Below are 21876 nucleotides of genomic sequence, written 5' to 3'. Positions count from 1 at the left end.
TTAATTAATCAGTTAATCACATATTTCTATGTTTAATCTTTCTTTCACTACTAGGCAGTAAGTCCACAAATGTAAGCACTCCTTATTCACCACTGTATTCCCAATAAGTGGCATAGCATCTCACACATAGTAAGAATTCAATAAAGATTTGTTGAATAAATGAATCAGAAAGATCTAGTTTTGAAACTTGACATCAGTATTTACTGTGACCTTGAACAGATTACTTAACCTATCTAAGCCTCAGTTTCCTAAATATTTATAATGATAGTACTGTTTAATAACAAAACTCACCCAAGTAAATTTGAAGATCTAATTGGCTTTATTAAATGATTCATGAATTGGGCAAAACCCCACCTAGCATGTAGGGAGGAACTCCGAGGAGTTGTACAAAATAGAAGATTTTATAGACAGAGGGTAGAGCAAGAAAGTTACTTCACAAGAAAAGGACTGTTCCAGAGGAGGCTGTTTGCTAGGGGAAAAAGCAAAGTGTTTTATCTTACAGATTACCTCATCTTTCTTTGGTGAATCAGACTCATTGGTGCTGATGGGGGGAAAAAATTCCTGACTGGTTAAGGTCACATTTCTGGGGAGGTTGAAACTGCAGTTAGATTGGATATTAAGCCCTGGTTTGGAAACTTTGGTCTAAAGTGATACCATTTTCAACCTGTGGTTTTCTTTTTCTTTTCTTTTTCTTTTCTTTTCTTTTCTTTTCTTTTCTTTTCTTTTCTTTTTCTTTTCTGTTTTCTTTTCTTTCTTTTCTTCTTTTTTTCTTTACTTTTTTTCTTTTCTTTTTTTCTTTTCTTTCTCTTCTCTTTTCCTTTTCTTTCTTTTTTTTAACAGTACTTTTTTTTATTTATTGGGAGATATTAGATAACACATACAGATTACTTATACAGCATAGCGAGTAGTATGCATTCAATAAAAGCTACTGTTATGTTTACCAAAGTTTAAAGGGCACAGAAGGAATAACAAGAATAGAGTTTATGATATTATGATCTATGATCCACACTTCCATAATTCATTCAATATGTTATTTCATGAAAGGTCCTAGATTAAATTGACTCCATTCTAATGATTATCTTGCACTTAGTAGATATTTATACTAATTGAATGAATGTATGAATGCATAAATAGGAATGTACTGGTAAATTTCAAGCACGGTAGTGAAAATATAATATATGATGAATATAATGATGAACAAAATACAATCTCTGCCCTAAAGATCTTAGAATATGTTTGTGGGAAAAATATCTAAATAGATCATTGCAATGAAGTATGGTAGATACTGTGTTGAAAACATGTAAAAAAACAATAATCACACACATGCATACATAGAACCACAGAGTGAATGGCCATGGGTGTATTTAGCATCAGAGTTGATAGTTCAGAAAGCTTTTTCACATCCTTATCCTTTTTATCACTTAAGGGAAGTGTTTTACATCTTTTGTGCCCATTTCTCAGATGCAGAAATTTGAGGCTAAGAGGATTTCAGTGATTTGTCCCAGATTTTACAGCCCTAGAAATTACATGCATGTATTTTGAGATCTCATCCAGTATCCTACTACCCAACATTTCCTTTTGTTTCAATCCTTTAATAGTTAACAATAGTTTGTTTGTTTGTTGTTTGTTTTTAAATTTTGGGTACATATGGTTCTAAGTCTACCCTGCATATATACTTTTCATTCCAGGAGTCTTTTTTCATTAAACTTTTTCATGTCTTTATGAATTTACAACTTAACCAATCCTTTTAAATACTCTTAGAAAGTGATAAATAGGCCAAGGAGCTCTGAATGGAAGTTGTAGTGAGGACTTTGATTCTTAAAGTAATTAGACCAGGTGAGTATCATCTCTTATAGAATGAGGCATTAACATCAGTAAAATGGGGCTAATACTACTTATCTCAGAGAGCTGTTATAAGATAAAACGTATGTAAAGCCCAGAATACAGTGTCTTGCACACGCTGGGTGCTCTGCATTAGGTGGTTCTCTTCTCCTTTCCCCGTCAGGCTCTGCTATACTTCACAGTTCCCACTGCCTCCTCTGCAACTCCACACACAACTTTAATGTCCACAAAAATGGCTTTAGAATACAAAGATAACATTGTTTGGGAATAGCATTACAGAAAACACACACACAGCAGGACTGAAGACATACTGCATTTTACTCATATAAGAAAGTTAATGGCTTCCGTTATGTCTATATCAACCCCTCCTCCTCACTGTTAGACCGTAGCCAGCCCAGGCTGTATTACCAGGCAGAGACTGTGCAATTCCAGAGATTTTTCGAATTATTACAAATTAGAATCCACGAGGGAAAGGCTCACTAGAGGACATCACAGGCGAGGTTATCATTTTTTCCTTTTGAAGTTGGGCCTCATATCTTTTTCTCATTACAATCATTACTTTGAAATATGATTTTTTTAAACAGTAATTTTCTAGAACAAAAGGGATAATACCATATTTCAAAAGCTTTACTGTGAAATTAAACCTTTGAACTACTGTGAAAGAAATTATTCCCTCAAGGCTGCAAGGCTTAAAGGTTATTAAAAATTTAATTTTAAGGAAGGCATCCAGGAAAAAAAAAAATATATAAATGCTGCTTAGAACTCAGATTGCCCAACTTAATAACTCCCATTGCTCCTTATTTTTAAATAATCTGGAAATGTGAACAAATGCACTCCATTTTTTTCAGTGGCAAATCAGAATGTCAACAGATGGCTGGCAGTGGTTCAGCTGGTATCTTCTTCTGCCTCCCCCATTTGACAGTGTAGAAGTATTACACACAGGGTACACTGAACCCAGAGAATCCCCCAAATGCCAGATATTCTATAAAGAGCAAGTATCTAAACCACAATATAAATGGTCCACACTGGTGTGATAGGAAGAGTTTCAATTTTCTCATCTGTGAAATGAAAAGAATTTTCCTCATCCTGTGATAGGGACATGCTATTAACGCCTCCATTAAACAATGTGACCTTACGTTTCTCACTTTCTTTGTACTCCAGTTTCCTCATCTGTAAAGTGAGAAAGATGACAGTACTTACCTCATCTACCTCATATAGATTGCATGGAGATTAAGTTAATTCATACCTATACAATCTAGGAGATAGCACCAGGCATATAGTAAGCACAATGTATTATTATTGTTATTAATTTTTATCCTACCATGTCCAAGTAATATAATGCATTCTTTTTTTTTTTTAAGATTTACTTATTTTAGAGAGAGAGAGAGAGAGATCACAAGGGAGGGGCAGAGGGAGAGGGAAAGAGTCCCAAGCAGATTCCATGATGAGCACAGAGCCTGATATGGGGCTTGATCCCATGACCCTGAAATCATGACCAAAGCCAAAACCAAGAGTAGCACACTCAACCAACTGTGCCACCCAGGTGCTCCAATGTATGCATTCCTAAGAGAAAAGGGTGAATAGATAATAATAACTCCATGCTCTTTTTTTTTTTTTTTAAAGATTTTATTTATTTATTTGACACAGAGAGGGAGAGAGACAGCTAGAGAGGGAACACAAGCAGGGGGAGTGGGAGAGGGAGAAGCAGGCTTCCCGCTTAGCAGGAAGCCCGATGCGAGGCTCAATCCCAGGACCCTGGGATCATGACCTGAGCTGAAGGCAGAACTTAAGGACTGAGCCACCCAGGCGCCCCAGTAAGTCCATGCTCTTAAGGAGCTCACAAGCAAGTAGGAGGTGAATCAAATCAGCAGCAGTGATTAAAAAAACAAAAAACAAAATAAAAAAATGTAGTACACTAAGATGATAAATCAGAGGTATGCTCAAGGTTCTCATTTATGATTTGGATCTGCCTGTGTGGTGACTGGGTGGATGGAAGCTGAGGCACCTGGAGCCTCAGGGAAAAGCAATCTAAGCGTAAAGAAGTAAAAGCTCATGGAGTATAAATAAAGCCTATTTCCCAGGAGTACTGTGGAAAAACATGACATAAAGGCATGATTCTCAATCCTGACTGCAATTCCAAATCATCCATGAAACTGCTTAAAAATCTAATTCTTGACCTACTGAATCAGAATCTGCTGGTCTGGGGTCTAGGTATTGGTGATTTTAACAACATGTATAGGTAATTCTGAGACACAGCCACTAAGAAAATACACTTTGAAAGCACATTTTGTGAATAGTGAATCTAAATATGAACGCCAAATATTGTTATTATCGCTTAATATTTATTTATTTTTGACGGTCCTAAATTGTTTATTAGGTAAGAATTTTACGAACATTTCTTATATTAGTGGTAATGGTGGAGCTGGAGAGTATTGTGTCTTCGCCATGCTGCCTGGCAAGAACCACCAATAGTGTGGTGGAATTTGTGACCCTTTCCTAGGCCCCGGCTCTTGCAGCCTGTAGATGGCAGCCCCTGAATCTCTCTGTGTTTGTGGACTGGTTTGGTGATGCACTGGTTGTCGGGATTTCTTCTGATACTTTTAAGGAATGGATCACTGAGGATGACCTCAAAGAATTTGTATGTGGAATCTTTGCTAACCCAGTAAGAACTCAAGACTCTCAGAGCCCCACAGTGGTGTCCAGCTCACGCCTGTGCAACAGACTGAAGGCTTCAGGCACACTTTAGCTAGTTAAAACCGTCACGAACAGGCTTGCTGTGGGTAGCACCCTAAGGAACTGGGCATTTGCAGTCGCCATATCACACATGAATCTGGCATATGATATAACCTTGCTTGGCCTGGTATCCCAGTCTGTGCATTTTATTGGACCAGGTTGGGTACGGGGCCCTGTGGAGGGCAGAGAGCTGCTGGTACTCCCAACAGGGCACCCTGAGAAGAAAGCACGTTATATCGGTCTGCTGCTTCTTCCATAGCTCCTGGATGCACTTGTAAGTGCTTACCTTGGCTTACCTTTGAGCTGATGGCTGCCACCACATGAAAAGGAAAGAGCCGTTCTCCCACAAACCTTTTCGGGCCTACTACTTCTTAATATTTAAATACTTTATAGTGATCTCAAGTCCCTTACATGTACAAGTGGGGGTTTTTTGTTGTTGTTTTGTTTTAGTTTGGTTTGGTTTTTGTTGTTGTTGTTGGTTTGTTTTGGTTTGATTTGGGGTTTTTGTGTGATTTTTTGCCAGGTATGTCCACACACTGGTGCTAGAGGTGGCAAGTAAGACCATTAATGACAAGCACAAGAAGTTGGACTTATAGAACTTTTGCCAAGTTGGGAAATGATTAGACCTCGCACTTAAAATAGAGACTGTCTCTGTTCTTCTGTTTCTTAGAGAATAACCTATGTTAGGACAGAGATCCTCATAGAACTAATTAGGCATCCACTATACTCAGAAAGAACCAGATTTGTCTGTCTTTGAAAAGATTCACTTGCTGAATCTCACCTGAAAGGTTCTTACCCTGGAACATTCATAAATTCAAGCTCTTCCCACTAGACTGTGTGCTCCTTGAGGGCAGTGACATTGTGTCTTCTTCTCTAACACCTTGCACAGTGCTTGTCATATAGTAGGCACCAACAAGTATTTAGAGAGGAAAATTTGTTAATTTTTTCCTTCTGGTGGGTATAACAGGAATGCTATTTGGATCTCAACTCACTGCCTATAGGGAAAGGGTTGTTTCCCTATATTTGTAGTTGTTAGCTTATTTTAAAAGGATGCTCGTGAGTGCTAGTGGCATGTACCTGGTATGATTACTGTAAACAATTATTTTCAGAGTAATGTGGATAAATAATTCAGTTCTGTTGTGTGCTTCCACACTAGGCAGGGGGTAAGGTCCATGTTTGCCCATCTGGGATATCGCCTTGAACTTCTGCCTTGAACATGAAGTTATTAAGACATTCTGTTTCTCTTTCGAAGTCTGGGTGTTGCCCTTTCTTTCTTTTTTTAACTAGAATTCAGCAAAGCAAACCATTCATTATATATTTTTAAGAAAAATTGCAAAGACTATGCAATATGTGTAACATGTAATTCTTTATCAGTGTGACTATTGCTCTCCTAAATGCCTCGTATGTCAGATAAAATGTATTTTCTCATTAACCTCACACATGCCAACTTGTCAAATTATGATGAACCAAACAAGACTGTACCCAGAAATCGAGCTGCTATCATTGCATTTATATGGCTTTACCAATTAGTCTATAAATGACACATTTTTAACACACTTCAGAATTTTGAAACTAAACCACTTCTGAATGTTCTGAAATACAAGAATAGCAAAAAGACTATCCAAAGAAAGTAAAAGAAAACGATTTGCTCTTATTAGATGAAGTGAACATTCTTTAGAGGAACAAGGGATCAGATGATCATATAGACATTCAACAAATATTTATTGGATATCTGATCTGTACATACAGTTTTCTTGGATGCAGTAACTGTGACTTAGTAAACAAGTTACTGGGGTTTTTCCTTCAGTAGAAAATAGTTATTTAGTAAATATAACACCTATATGCGTTATTCAGGACATTAGTAATGGAGTACCAAGATGAATAAGACAAATTACCTTGCTTATGGAACTCATACTTGATGGTGAAGTCAGATAAACAAATAATTAGAAAAGAAATTGGTAAAGTAATAGTAGTGGTGTGCAAACATATACAGAGACAGAATAGTAGCAGTTAAGGATAGAAAGATAGACACCAGAATAGGAAGGATTTGTAAAGTAAGAAATTGTTTGATATAATTATGAAGTTCAAGGCGTGTCTAAAGAATGAAAATGACTTAGAGGGACAATAATTCGTGTTTGTTTGAATCATAGTTTTTGAGTTCTGTCCAACATATGTTTAGAGGAAGCTCTGAGGATTGCATGAGAGATTGGCCAGGAACATTGCCAATGCTCAGTGTCTCATCAGTTCTAGAGAGTAACCCATTTTTGTTTCCATCATGCCCACTGCCTTTTGGCAAAGACAAACAAAGGTGAAAGTTAACAGAACCCATCTTCTCTTGAAGGCACTTTAGAGAGTAACTTTTATGACTTAAGCCTCCCTTCTGAAGATTTTCACCCTCCATGCCCAGCAGACATATAAACTACTTTTTCCAACAATTTTTTTGTCTTCTCCTTAAAAAGAGTTCTGGTAAATGTGATTTTCCCCATCAAGGTTTATTTCCAGTGATGTTTTAGTGCCCTGTAATACTCTAATGTCCTTTATATGCCCAGTTGGTTTACCCATTAATGTGGATCTGCGAAGAACCACTGAAATCGGAAAGTGACATGACCAGTCTTGCAGTTTAGAATAGTTGTTAAAAGAGTTCATACCTGGAAGGTGTGCAGAACAATGCCTGGCATATAATAAGCACCAGTAAAGATGAGACATTATTGTAACAACCATAACTACTACCATACACTACTATCAAGTGAAATAAGACACAGATACACACTTTCCATCCCCACTCATCAATGACACAGACAAGGTCTGTCTCTTCTGCTAATGTGGCCCCATGAGAGCAGAAAGCACATCTGTCTTATTGACTGATTTATGCCCAGTACTTAGCATTGCTCAATAATGATGTGTGGAGTAAATCAAGAATAAGCTAACTTAATCCTCATAACTCTGAAGTTTTTTTCTGAGCTGATGTAGTGAACTAATGTCATTTTCCCTCAGAGTAAAGTTGGTACCCATTCAACTCAAATCTTATATTGATTTTATTTAAGAGTGTAGATTCTCATCACAAGTAGGAAATGAAAAGAGAAGCATGTAATTAGGAGAGGAGAGAGACAGGCATCATCCAATTAATTAAGAAATGATGCAACTCTGGCCCCCTTATTGTTTTAATAGAAACATTATTTCCCTTTTCATCCTGATTCAAGGAGGTGTGGGGATGAGATGAAGATTGCAGTAGCATAAGGAAGGAAGAGTCACAAATAAGTGGAGTCTGCAAGTGTAGACGGTGCATCTGCGAAGCCTGGCAGTGGAGGGAAAGTGGTGGGCACAGAATGACAGCTTCATTTCCTTGAGAGAAACCAAACATGGCTCTTTGTAAATCTTATGTTCACTTACTTTTTGAAGGGATAATAATAATAATTAATTAATGACATTACAGGGCATGCTTTGGCTAAAAAGTAATCTGTACTTTAATGTAATATATAATATAGTAATACAGCCTCAGTTTCTCCTATATTAAATGGGGATATAAATATTCCTTCTCATATAGGGTATCATGTATCATGCAAAGTGCTTAACATGCTGATACATACTAAGATTCGTGAATGTAAATGTTTATCATTGGTATGTCTTTGTAAATAACTCCTGACCTCGGGACTGGAAAGGAGAGATTTATTAACCTCACTTCGCAGGGGAAGGAACATCAGCTGGGAGAAATGAATTGGCCTGACCTGCCCCCTCTGTCTCTTAACTAGCAAATAGAAGAGCCAGGATTCTAATTCAGGCTTGCATAAAAAACTTTCTTCTGACAAAATTTGGTAACTTTTTTTTTTTTAGTTGCAGTTTTTTAATTTGCCAATCTTGATAATGTACTCTTTTTTTCTTGTCTGCAATACATATTTTTAGAGTTTGTCAGGCTTTAGACTTTAATTAAAAATGAGCTCATTTGATGGTCAAACAGAAAGCATTCCCATTAATAATATATGGTGAGATGATTTCTGTTTGAGCATCTTCAGGTTCCTAAAACTCAAGGGCCACAAGGTTGAAAAGTGAGATGCAGAGAGATATGTACATGCATCCACATAGAAGGGGGAGAGCCAGGGAAGGGGGGAGATGTACACTAGCCCAGGTGAAGGGACACCCCTGGAAGCTGGGTTGCTAGGCAACTCAGTATCTGGGAAGGGGCTGAGCCAAGAACACATTTGCAGTAGTTATACTTGAAAGGAGTAACAGAGTCCTCTCTGCCTGGACAGTGAAAGGGCAAGTCACCGAAATGAGCAAAGGAATAAATGAACAAAGGAACTAATACTGTTGCGGAAGGAATACCTTGTCCATTCTATTATTATTAAATGCTAGTGGTGCATCAGACATTGCTCTACTAGCTAGATACTTTACATGTGTTATCTTTACTCTTTAATAATAATGTGCTGTCTTCTTCAGATTAGCATAGCTCCTGGGAGCACAGTCTGGAGATCTTTCATTTTTCCTGGGTACCGCACTTGTCCAGATAAGTACTAAGTTAGCTCTTTATGAAAACTGGAGTTTGGCTTTACCTGTAAGAGGTACCGAAAAATGTAGGTGATTGGGAGTGAACAACTTGTCTCAAGTGGCATTTATTTTATTTTGTTCTGGGAAGCAGCAATATTAAAAACTGGGAGATGGGATTGTAGGCTTGACTCTGGAAAATTCTGACTTGGACACTCGTGAAGTTCACCTTCATGAGTGTAGGGAGGAGAGTGAACATGTGATTCCCCAAACCTTCCCAGATCAAGTCCATAAATCCATGAAATGATTAGCACTGTGTCCTGAGATCTTAGTACCAGGCTCCTAGAACAGGAAAAGCCTGTTCTGCTTTGAAACTCTGCCTCAGGTGCGATTTTCCAGGCTGCTGAGTACAATCGGGGGTCACCAATGTTTGACCAGCTGATCATAGGTACTGACAAGAGGGCATGTGTGTTCTGATTGTTGTTTACTGGATGCTGCATACTTGGAGAGTTAAAAGGAGCCTTCAGTGGTGCCACTTTTCATCTTCTCCTGTTTTACTACCTCCTGCTCAACTCCCTTGTTTGGGTACACACAGCAGGAAGACAGGCGCTTAGGGTTTGCCCAGAGGGGCTTCATTGAAAAATGCCTCAGGCTTCCCTTACTGCGAATGGAGGGTGGAGGAAAAGAGCTCCCATCTGCAAATGCTTCTAGGAGCACAGCTCCAGAAATACCCAGGCTTCTGTTAATACTTTCTCCAATAAATACCTGCTGCTGATGGACTTAATTTTCCAGAATCAAGTTTAAACTGACCTGAAAACTTCAGATTGCTAATGAGTGTTAGGGAAAGTCTGCTTTGGAGTGGAATGGGATCCTGAAGCCACTGTCTCATTAATCTGAGATCACACTTTTTTTAAATTATTTTTCTCTAAATTTAGGATTATTTACAAAGATCCATCAAGTTTCTCCTCCAAAAATGCACTGAAGTTCCAAAGAGATGTATTAACACCTTGCACACAATAAGTAATAGCTCTTAGATCTTCAAACTTTTATATCAGAGATATCACTTGAGCATAACCATGTATTTCTTTTAATAGAAGTGATGGAGAAGATAAGAATTAGTCATTCCCTGCTTGAAATCAAGTATGATTCATTATTTGGCAAATGTTTATTAATTTATTATTAATCACTATTTGCAGAGTAAATATTGTAAGTATTTTTCTCATATGTCATACTGTATTATTGTCTATATGCTCAAGAATCTTTCTGACATGGTAATTGTTACAATATATCCTTTTAAATACAATTTTATTTTTTCTTCCTGCATTTTGATCCTGATTGTACCAGTTATTAACTTGGAAACGAACAGGTTAATTCACTTATTTAAATTTAATTTCCCTGAAATTTTTAAATGGGCTATTACTTGAATGGGATGAGATAAATATGTAAGGTCATACGTTTCTTTTAATTCAACTCAATTCAGTACACACTTACTGAGCACCTATTCATCAGTTGCTCTGTATGTTATTTTATCTTCTTCTCAATCACCATATGAAGTAGGTATTATCCAGTCATACAGAGGAAGAAACTGGAGCTCAGAGAGTTAATAAACAATTTTCATAACCAGTGAATGACAATCACAATTTGAACGTTAGTGTGATTCCGGTGATTCCGGTGTGATTCCCTGGCTGCCTCCCTAAGCATGAGTTACCATTTTTTATAGTTTATTATTCATTTCAATGTGGTCTTTCATTAGTAAAATATTTCTCTTACATCTCCTGTTTTACAAAGTCATTTTGCCATGGGATTAATGTCATACATTGAATGTCAAATAAGAGCCTTGACATTGAATGTCAAATAAGAGAGGATAGATGGTATTGAAAATCTGGGGGAAAGAATGGAAAAGATAGAAGTAGAAGATGAGTAGTTTTTTTGGCCAGGGAAATTCACACCCAGAATGTAAGTTTTCGTTGGGAATATTTGCATAATATTGAAAAATATATACTCCTATCTTGAATTTTAACTTCCTTTGTCATACCTTTAATAATTCTCCCCTTCTTCTCCCCCCAAAATCCTTTCATTCTTGTACAGTTTTGTCTTTGCTTCAGCAAACTGGCTTTTTCTCAGGAGTTGTGTATTTTCAACTCCCAGTCAATTAAACTCCATCAGCATCAGAGCCATTACTACCCTCAGAATGTGGTTCTTTGGTAGGACCATGGGTAAAAAGTTTTTAGATGAATTCCACAAGAAATAAGGTTCTATTGATCAAAAAAATGATGAACATGAAAATAGCACTGTGTTCCAAGTATTCTGTTAGTTTCCAGGAATATGAAGTCATGTTTAGAGACAGATTCCATTCTCCAAGAAACAAGCATTTAAACTTATAATAACAGTGACAGATGATAAAGGCATTAATAGAATTGTACCATAGAAACATGAGTGGAGAAGAAAGTACCATAGGGAAGTCAAAACAGATTTATAGATAATGTGGTGATAGAAAAAATCTAGAATGGAGACTGGGAATTTACCCTGAAGAAAAGCAGAAGTTGGGCAGTGTAAGCTAAGGAAACAGTGTGAGCGAGGACAGGGTGGTATGAACAAATCTCAATATGTTTCCATCTGACAAAGAAGCCAAAAGTGGGAAAACCTAACATTAGTCCTATGAGATTTTATCTTAACATTAAATATCAAACAAAACAAAACAATAATAACAGAATTTGACTTTGGATTAGACAAAATATCTGCTGTATATATTAAAATATTAGTAGATTGATCCATTTATTCATTTAAGATTACCTGTTGGTTGATTCTTCTACCAAATGCTTGGCTAGCCACTGAGCATTCAATGATGAATAAAGTAGACATAATCCCTGACTCAGAAAGTTTGTTATACAATGGAGTAACAAACATTAAACAACAACAATATCAGATAGATAATGGATGGTCATTAATGTGGTAAGTATTATGGTAACATCAATACCATGGATGAAAGAGAGGCGCCTCAGCATAACATTTGCTGGTGGGATTGGTGAACAAGGTCAAGAGAAAGAAATTCAACCCAGGAATGAATACATACAAAATCAGCATAGAGGATAGAGGTTGAAACTATCAAGTGTTTAATTTCAAAAAGAGACAAATATCTGCTTTGGCAGCAGTCTATAGGAAAAGGTTTGAAGCATTATATTTGGTGCAAGTATAAACAAGATTACCCATGTTCATGTTACTATTTGTTTTAAATTAATTCAGTGGCTTCACTAAAATAACAGAGCCAAATTATGAGTGTGATATTCCTACTCATTTTCCTGTTTTATAGATACATCTGATACATGCAATTTCTAAATCTATTTCTTAAATCTATTTCTAAATCTATTTCTTCTAAATATATTTTAGTGACATTAACAAACTAAAATGTTCACAAAGAAGGACACCCAGGACCTACAAATCATGCTGTGTGTAGCAATGGGTAAAAAAAAAAAAAAACAGTTCCAAACCTGGAGGTGGCACAGAATGGTTATAAGAGCTACATCAGACATTATGTTCAGTCCAGCCCTTTCTAGCTACTGGCTGTACCTCCTTGAGCAATTTATTAATTTCTCTAAGCCTTAATTTATTAATCTTTTTTGGAGATAAAAATATAACCTATTTCTTATCATTGTGAAGATGAAATAATACAATACATGCAATATGTTCAGAATACCAGTCATGTAGTACATGTTCAACAAATTTTAGCTAGTATATATCTGATGTCTGCCAATTCTGATCATCCAGTTTGCTTTCCTAATTTTCTATTTGTAACTCTCCCCTGGCCTCTTTCTTTAGGAAACTGCTCTTCTTCCACTGCAATCCTGTAATTCTGTGGAACTCCCAACCACAATATCCATCTATCAGATGATAGAGGTGGGCTTGTAACCCAAGCCTAAATAACCATAATGTTTCATCACCCTGGCCAGTGATTGGTAATGGATCATTATGTGAACCTAGCTGGCCAGTTAGAATCCTTCCCTGATGTTTTTATTATTTACTTATTTAATTACTTGTAAAGATTTTCTTTCTTTCTTTGAGAGACCACGGGGGTGGGGGTGCAGAGGGAGAGGGAAAGAGAAATCCAACACTCCGTACTGAGCATCGGAGCCCAACATGGGGCTCCATCTCATGACCCTCAGATTAGACCTGAGCTGAAACCAAGAGTCAGTCACTTAACCAACTGTGCCACCCAAGCACCCCCTTTACTGATGTCTTTACATGCTAAGCTGCAGGAACCTTTCTCACCTTTCAGACTGTAATGATGTGACTTCCTAGCTATAGAGGCCATGTCTGTCATCACATGGGGAAGCCTCAGTAAATGAAGCCAACTTCCTAAAAGAAGTAGAGGTGAGAGATGGAGAGAGTCATGGTGAGAAAAAGCTCAAGCCTTATCTCTTAGAGACCCAACGGTGCTCTGGCTCCTGCAGTTCTTCCCTCATTTAGGAAAACATCGCTAGTGCCCTGCCAATAAATCTCTATGTGATGCTTGAGTTAGTTTGGGTTGAGTTTCTTTCTTTTCTTTTTTTTTTTTAAGATTTTATTTATTTATTTGTCAGAGAGAGAGAGCACACAAGCGGAGGGGGTGGCAGGCAGAGGAAGAAGCAGGCTCCCCGCTGAGCAGGGAGCCCTATGTGGGACTCGATCCCAGGACTCTGGGATCATGACCTGAGCGGAACAGACGCTTAACCGATTGAGCCACCCAGGTGTCCCATTGGGTTGAGTTTCTTTTACTTGTGATTGAAATTGTTCAAATGATTACTGTTGTTATATTATGGCATTTGGTGGATGGCTGCTAAGCATGATACTTAGGAATTAGTAAGTTCTCAGTAAATATTTTTAAATGAATTGAGTGTTTTCTTTTTTCATATTGATGAATTGGAAGATATTTTTCTGAATTAATATATGATTATGAAGGATTATATAAAGTAGATATATTCAGAATTAAATAAAATACAGCATCAGAATTTATTAGAAGAAATGGCATAGGAGAAAATAGTTGAGTCTCTCAAGTGAGGCATACTTAAATTCAAACCCCACCTTTATCACTTATTAGTTGGGTGGCTTTGGGAAGAGCCCTTAATTTCTGAGATCAGTTTTCCCTGTAAGATAAAGAAATAAGTACTATGATATGATGTTATTGTATTAGCATAAACATTTTGTATCCTTATGCCTTCTCTAACTCCTAAGAATCTAGGCTCTTTGATTGTATAAACCTTTTTTTGCATAAGATACAACATACTAGTGTTAACAAAGCTGCATTATAAAAAAAAAAAATGAAGTAAATTCAAAAGACCATGTACTAGATTCTAATTATACTTTCATTTCAAAAGTTTCTAGAGAAAATTTAATTTGTTGTGCCATATTTTAAATATTTTTTTTAAATAACCACTTTCCATGAATAGAAGGCCATTTAAATATATGTTAACACTCTTTTAGGAAAATTGCAATAAATATCTTGTCAAGCTTTAATTATTGACTGACTACATTGGCTTTTCTGTTAATTAATCATGAGTCATTTCCATACCCCGATTTTTAAATGTGTTTCATTAATAATAGTTTTCTTTGTATATTTTAGTATCTCTTAATGAAATTGTTTGTGCAGCCAATAATCAGAATAGTGAGGCTTGGATCATGGAATCACTACAGCCCTTGCCTCCTTTCAAATGCTTATCTTTTCTGATAATCGAGGGTATTATTTCCCATAGACAGCTTCATATGTCTAAGACATATTAGAAGCTGTCTTTAACAATCATTTTCCATTACCAAGGGAGTTTGGGATAATGAAATGTGTAGTCACTTTCAATTTGTGTCAAATTTTCTGATGTATTTGTACCACCAACATTTTATCAGCTTGTCACTAGAACAAATGAAGTTGCAAATTGCATTGACTTTTTTCATGAAATCTTTGAAACTGTTTATTTTTAACATGACTTCTCTCCTTTTTATTTCTATATATATAGTGTAGCAGGCTTGATTTTCAACTTTCAGGGTCTTTGTCACTTAGTGAGTATGGCATGCGGGCACAGTAATTTCCTAGGGCCTTGAAGGTTTTGGGAGAAAATATTCAGGCATATAGGGCATATTAAAGCTGAATGCAGATTGAAGCAATAAGCATTGAGCAATTTGGTGAACTACCTGTAGCCAGGAGTGGAGAATTTCTGACACATCAGGAAAGCCGTTATGCTCCTGTTACGTTCAATAGCCCAGTTGGCCTAAAAGGTTACAGGTGATGTATGTTTTCATTACCTCCTATGGGCTGGGACGCCCCAGAAGACCCCAGATGGCTTTTGTGGCTGTGGTTCTCTTCATTTGCCCTGGAGCAGCCTCTGTCACATCACACCAGTTATGTCTGTGAGGAATATTGTCCCGTGATCTCTATAATATTCTTCTGCCTGAAAATCTGTAAGAGCTTACCTCCTGGAGAGTAACTGGAAGCTCTTCAAAAACACATTTTGATTTCCTGGGTGTCAGCTGTCACTGCAAAAGCAATAACAGCAATAAAACAGCATTGACAACATTAGTTATCATTTATTGAACATATATTATGTACAGGCATGCTTTACATACAGTATTTCATTGTATCTTCTTTAACATATTCCAGCAAACCAGGTGTCATGATTTCTATTTCATATATGAAAAAGTAAGATGACTTTTAGAAAGTAACTTGTCCAAAACCAGATTCCTAAATGCATCAGACAGAGATAGCATTCACCCCAGGTCTGTCTTTCTCAAAGAAGTTCTTAACAATTGTGGATCATATTTAGTCCAACATGTAGTAGTTCACAGTCTGGTTGAAGAGAAAAATATATGTAAATGATACCTATTATACAATAATATTTTCATTTAGAAAAATGTGTGTTTAAAGGGCAAGGGAAGCAGTATGTATTAAGAGCTATTAATACCTGTCTTTAGGGGAAGTAATTAAATCTGCAAAGGAGGGGATCAGAAAATCCATAGAAAAGTGGTAAATTGTTAGTAGAAACACAGTATTACAAGAACTGGAACCAATGTTTAAGCAAAGGACCAGAGTAAGCCTTGAAAGTACAGTGTGTTGGGGGAGCAGTAAAAAAGTCAAGAGTGATGTAGGAAAAGAAACACTCCAATGTCTTCACCTATCTATATGAGCATAGGAAAAACTAAAGGTGCAGAAGAGCAGACTATAAGAGGAGAGGGAACAGGAGAGACTGAAAGAAGACCTCCCCTATCTTTTTAAAATTAAAGTCCATTAAAATGTGAATTTATGGGAGACCTTTATTTTTAAAATAAAATGTGAGGATTGATACCTGTCTTACCTATGACCTGGGATTATAGGAACATTGAAACAGGTATTATGTAGATATAAGCAGTTGTTTGAGGATATGCAACTTGCCTATCTTGGTCATGACTGTCTCCTGTCATCTTGAAATTTTATTTTAATATTTTTTCCCAGAAGGACATTAGTTAAAATAAACTAAGCTATATTCATTTTAGTGTTGTTTCATATTTAATAACATTTCTTTGTATAGTCATTCAAGAAACATTCCACATGGAGTAGAAATGAGGCAGAGGAGATCCCAGTATATGGCACGGATTATATAAAAGCCCTCTCCTGAAGTAGTAAAGTCAATTTTACAGAAGTCTCCGGTGCAGATATCAAGGTATTTAATAAGTAGTTGGAATGTCCTTAACACAAATCCAATATTAAGTTTGGTCTTCTAAAAAGCAAGTATTCCTTCACTTAAAATGACCTTGTGTCATATGTGCAAAAAGGTTGCTTTAATATAATGGGACTGTATCCATCCATTTGTCTTAGAATGATGTACATTTGTTTTAGAATAAGAATTTCTCTTTCATTACATAGGCTATTATTTGCTTTGTCAAATCCCTCTTGGCCTTGAGCACACTCTAGAAATAGGGATTCTTTAGAAATGCTGATAAGAATGTTCTACTAAATATTACCCTTTATAAATCTTTGAGGAGGCTCAGGAATTGGTAAAGCACTGTAAAGATTTATACAAGCAGACATACAAATCTGGGCAAATGAGGACACATCTGGGACATAGCTGAGTCTAACTTCTCAAGGGCCTGTGCTATGTAATGCTGATTAATTTCTTTTATTTTGGAAACACAACAATAAATATGTGCTCCTTTGATTTTTTAACACCTTTATTAATGTCTAATTGATATATAATAAACTACACATATTTAAAGTATATACTTTCATGGTTTTGACATATGTGTATACCCATGAAACAATCACTACAATCAAGATATGGACACATCTATCACCCCCAAAAGTTTCCTGTTGTCTGTTTATTATTTTTTCTTCCCATGCCTTGGTGACCCCTCCTCACAACTCCTGATGTGCTTTCTGTCATAATTCATTTCCATTTTCTATAATTTGATGTAAATGGAATCATATAGCATGTTGTCCGGCTTACTTCACACAGCATAATTATTTGAAGATTTATCTGTATTGTAGTATACATTGGTAGTTTATTCCTGTTTATTTCTGGTATAGTTATTGCATTGTACGGGTATTCATGGTTTGTTTACCCATTTTCCTGTTGATAGGCAGAAGTCTCTTAATTTACTTTTCATGACCTTTTGTCTTATGTCTCTGATGTTAATAAATTCTTTCTGAAAAAGTATTTCAAAAGCTAAGTTCTCCACTGCCTCTTAGTCATAGAGAGGAAAGAAGTACCTTAAGAATACACAGAGGTAGAATTACAATATTTATGATGATGATGATGATGATGATGATGATAATAATAATAATAATAATAATAATAATAATAATAATGTGCTTATAATAAGAATAGCACCAGATGAATTTTGTTGCTGTTTTTTAAACTGGACATAGCATCACTAATAATGTGAACTGTTCCCACCCCATTTTATTTTTAACTATTTTACAAAGCAATTCATGGCTTACAAAGATGTGACTAAAAACTATTATGATGAAATTTGAATCATTCATTTAATAAATATATTTTGAAGGCTTACTCTATGTCAGGCACAGGACTAGGAATAAGGAATTCAAAAGTGACAAAAGACACATCCTCATTCTTTTATTCAAAAGTGGATTTGTTGTGAGCATAATGAGAAGTTTAAGCATATACACAGGCCCTTTCAAAGCCCTGGCTTTGGCAATGTGTTCACATGGTCACATATTTTGTAGTGTTTGCAAAATCAATCTATTTTATTTTTTTTTTTTTTTTAAAGATTTTATTTATTTATTTGAGAGAGAGAATGAGAGACAGAGAGCATGAGAGGGAGGAGGGTCAGAGGAAGAAGCAGACTCCCTGCCGAGCAGGGAGCCCAATGCGGGACTCGATCCCGGGACTCCAGGATCATGACCTGAGCCGAAGGCAGTCGCTTAACCAACTGAGCCACCCAGGCGCCCCAAAATCAATCTATTTTAAAGGCACTGATAAAAACCTCTGTCTCTCTACACTCCAGTTTTCCTACTACATACTTTTTTCCAGGAGGAGTGGCATTGGAGTTGTCAGGGGCAGTCTGGAGATCCAGCTAAGGGAAATTGGTGTTGAGAAGTAGATGGGTAGATAGAAACAGACATACATACATACATACTACATATGTGTAGTTTGGATGTAGTAGCACAGATTCATGTGGTTCACAGATAATGCTATATATATTAATTTAGACTCGTCACCCCAAGCTAGAAATGGTATGTAGAAATCCTGCTGCCCACTGTGCTACCTCACCTGGCTCCATGGTCAAAAGGTGTATGTCCATAAATTATCACACAATATAATGTAAAGGTATCCAGTGGTGCTGTACACTAGAAGAATGTGGATGGTAGAGGAAAAATTAGGTTTGAATTGGTCAGACTCAGTTTGGGGGGGTGTTTGTGTGTGTGTGTGTGTGTATACACACATACAAATATATATATGTGTATAAATGGTGTGTGTGTGTATATACACATCTCTCTCTATATATACACCCATATATATATATATATATATATACACACACACACACACCCTTATATATATACATACACATATATATACACACACCTATATATATATATAGAGAGAGAGAGATGTTAGGCTATTAATTAATAAAACTATAATGTTATTTTTCTGTGTGCGGGATGTTGTACTATTTGTTAGCTTTTAATATTTTATTTGTGTGTGATGTATTTCCTCGTTTTAAGTAAATATTAACAGGTGCACTTGATTTTCTATTTGTAATCTTGGATTATTTTTATTAGAGTCCTTCCCCAACTTACAAATACTTGAGGCAACAAAAAACTAAGATTCATTGCTGTTCATGTCTTACAGTTCAGTGGGGAAGATAGACCTGTAAATGTACAATTTAGATACAAGGTTATAAAGGTTAAATAAAAGAACTTCAAGGAGTGCATAGGACAGGAATACTTACTTGGAAGGACAGAATAGACTTCTTGGAGAAAGTGGTGTTAAAGCTGAGAGATAGTTTAAGTTTTCAAAGATACGTACGTCCTGTGTGTCTGTGTACCTGTGTCTGGGGCAGGGGAGAGAGATAGGAGGGTGTTAAAAGGTGTCTTTCTTTACCCTTAGACATACAGAATTTTAAAATAGGTGGGTGGTGACACAAGATCAGATTTTCCAGTTTTTTTACATACGTTTTACATACATTAGTTACATACATATTACATTTAATCCTGAGGGGCATGAAATGCCAAGAGTTTAGGCAGAGGGACCATATATGATTATGTGTCTTCCAAAACTGTTTCTTTGCTATAAGGCAGATGTCCTTAATTCTCTAGAGGCAGTTGTCAAAGAACACTTTTCAAATGCAGTAGCATTTGGTGAGGGAATGCTCCTCATTGTGGTGAATGGTATCTGGGATTCCATTTTAAACACCAATAATGTAGGCCCCACCCAGTCATTGCGGACTTAATAAATATTTGTTATAGGGAGAGGTTCAGAAATAATAGGCTGATGTTTCTGTCCATTTTCTACTGTTTAATTTGCTTTGTGAGCTTGACAGATTATTTCTATCCTGTAAGTTTCCATTTCCTTATGTTCACAAAAGCAGTAAAAATCCCACTTTATAGACTGTTTTGAGAACAAGAGGATCTAATAAAATAATTCAGAATAGAAGTGCCTAGCATTAAATAGATGTTCAGTAAGTTTCCAACAAATATGCACTTTAAAATTCTACCATTTTAGGATTAAATACTTAAATATAAGGTTAGAAGTCATAAAATTCCTAGAAGAAAACATAGGCAGTAAGCTCTTTGAGGTAGGTGTTTGCAATTGTTTTTTTGATCTGTGTCCTCAGGCAAGAGCAGCAAAAGCAAAAATAAACCAAAGAGACTACATCAAACTAAAATCTTTTGCACAGCAAAGGAAATCAACAAAATGAGAAGGCATTCTACTGAATGGGAAAAGATATTTGCAAATGCTGTATCTGATAAGGGGTTAATATCCAAAATGTATAAGGAACTTATACAACTCAAGATAGATAGCTGATGATGATGATAGATAGATAGATAGATAGATAGATAGATAGATAGATAGATAATAAACAGAGATATATTTAAACAAACAATCCTATTAAAAATTGAGAGGCTTCTAGGTGGCTCAGTCAGTTAAGTGTCTGTTGATTTTGGCTCAGGTCATGATCTTGGGGTTGTGGGATGGAGCCCCATGTCAGACTCTGTGCTAAGTGTGGAGTCTGCTTCAGATTCTCTCTCTCCCTCTCATTCCGCCCCTCCCCCCACCCTGAGTGCACCTGTGTGCACGTGGTCTCTCTCTCTCAAATAAATAAATAAGATCTTTAAAAAAAAAAACACAACGAGATATCACCTCACACCTTTCAGGATGACTATTATAAAAAGACAAGAAATATCAAGTGCTGGCAAGGATATGGATAAGAGGGAACCCTCATGCACTGTTGGTGGGAATGTAAAGTGGTACAGCCACTATGGAAAACAATATGGAGGCTCCTCAAAAAATTAAAAATATAACTATTATGTGATCCAACAATTCCACTTCTGGATATTTCTCTGAAGAAAATGAAAATACCAATTAAAAAGGGTATGTGCACCCCTGTGTTCATTGAAACATTGTTTACAATAGCCAACATATGGAAGCATCCTAAGTGTCCATTGATAGATAAGTGTGTAAAGGAGATACACATACACACACATACACACAAACATATATACATATATACACACAAAGGAATATTCTAATGGAGCATTCCTCAGCCATAAAAAAGAATGAAATCTTGTCATTTGTAACAACATGGATAATAAGAGAGGGTATTATGCTAAGTGCAGTAAGTCAGAGAGGCAAATACCACATGATTTCACTTATATATGTAATCTAAAAAATGAAACAAACAAAACAGAAACAGTTTTCTAGGTACAAAGAACAATCTTGTGTTTGCCAGAGGAGAGGGGGTTGGAAGTGGGTTGAAATAGGTGATGGGTATTAAAAGGTACAAATTTCCAATTATAAAATAAATAAGTCACAGGGATATAATGTACAGCATAGGGAATATAGTCAATGATATTGTAAGAACTTTGGTGACAAATGGTAGCTAGATTTATCATGGTGACCACTTCCTAATATATAAAGATGTTGAATCACTATGGTGTACACCTCAATCTAATATGTCAACTACAGTTCAATTACAAAAAAAGAAAAGTTCTGTCATTTTGTAATGAGATGCTGTCTATAGCTCTTCTCTTATGTTCTTCATGAGGTACTTCTTGGAGAATGGCTCTCAGAAGATTTTTTTTCCCCAAATGTGTAATGTCTCATTGAATTAATTCACTTAGTAAAAAATTGAATAATGCTT

The 21876-nt window shown here is 36.3% G+C and overlaps 1 pseudogene; it reads right to left on the bottom strand.

Moving 5' to 3' along the window:
- Positions 1-4246: 4246 nt before the first annotated feature.
- On the bottom strand, positions 4247-8940 carry LOC118004027 (annotated as a pseudogene).
- Between the last annotated feature and the right edge of the window lie 12936 nt (positions 8941-21876).

The sequence above is a fragment of the Mirounga leonina genome, unplaced genomic scaffold (assembly GCF_011800145.1).
Source record: "Mirounga leonina isolate KUSES-001 unplaced genomic scaffold, KU_Mleo_1.0 Mir_92, whole genome shotgun sequence".
NCBI lineage: Eukaryota > Metazoa > Chordata > Mammalia > Carnivora > Phocidae > Mirounga > Mirounga leonina.
The sequence above is the reverse complement of the archived record's forward strand: the minus strand, read 5'-3'. Positions and strand labels throughout refer to the sequence as shown.